This window comes from Mus caroli, chromosome 13 (assembly GCF_900094665.2).
Source record: "Mus caroli chromosome 13, CAROLI_EIJ_v1.1, whole genome shotgun sequence".
NCBI classification, from domain to species: domain Eukaryota; kingdom Metazoa; phylum Chordata; class Mammalia; order Rodentia; family Muridae; genus Mus; species Mus caroli.
The window spans coordinates 44,205,241-44,206,126 of record NC_034582.1 but is presented as its reverse complement, the minus strand read 5'-3'; positions in this window follow the sequence as shown (position 1 = coordinate 44,206,126).

The following is an 886-nucleotide window of genomic DNA, read 5'->3' as shown; positions in this document are numbered from 1 at the left end:
CCTCCGCTCTCCACTTCAGAATGCTGGGATTACAGCCTGAGCAACACGCGGGAATAGAACCCTGGGCGATCGAAGATCCCAGATAAGCACTGTGCCAACTGAGTTACGTGCCCAGGTCCCCAGCGGACCGCTTCTCCTTCAGAACGTTTGGTCCCGGCTCAGCATACGTACCGTCGGCGCCTGGGTTTAGCCGGACCCTCGCGACCCGAGCCCCTGGAGGCAGCGCACGTCCGCTCGTCTCCGGAGGGCGGCGCACGCCGGGGAGGCTTGCCCCTCTCGGGGAGTCTCCTCAGCCGGGTTCCGACACCAGGCCGTGAAGCCGCCGTCCGGTCCCGGGAGCGACGCCATCTTGTCGCTGCCGTCCTCATCCGCGGCTCGCGCTCCCGGGCTCCAGGCTCCCCCCCCAACCCCGCCGCGCGACACACGCGGCGGAGGAGGAGCGCAGGCTGCCGGCCACGCCTCCCGGGCCCGCAGCCGCGCGCCGGGCGGAGCCAGCCTCGGAGGCCCGCGGCCTCGGGGCGCGGCCTGCACGGGCCCAGGCGCCTCCCCGAGCCCGCCCGGCTGCGGCCCCCTAAAGGGCCCGACAAGCCGAGCAGCGCTCCGCCTTCTCCGCCCCGCCGCCGCCGCCCCGGGAGCCCGGCCGCGGCCCCGGCGCCGCCTCTTCCGCCTCCCGCGTCCGCGCGGGCGGGCCCGACGTCAGCGCCGCCCCGCCCGGCCCAGCTTCGGCCTCGGCCTCGCAGAGCGCGGCGGCGGCGCAGGTCCCTCCCCAGACATGGCCCTGGGAGGCGGCAGCACATGGCGGCCACGGCGGCCGTGAGCGCGCCCCCGGCCAGCCCCAGCCCGCCCTGAGGCTGCCCGCGCCCGCCGGCCGCGCCACGGCCCTGCC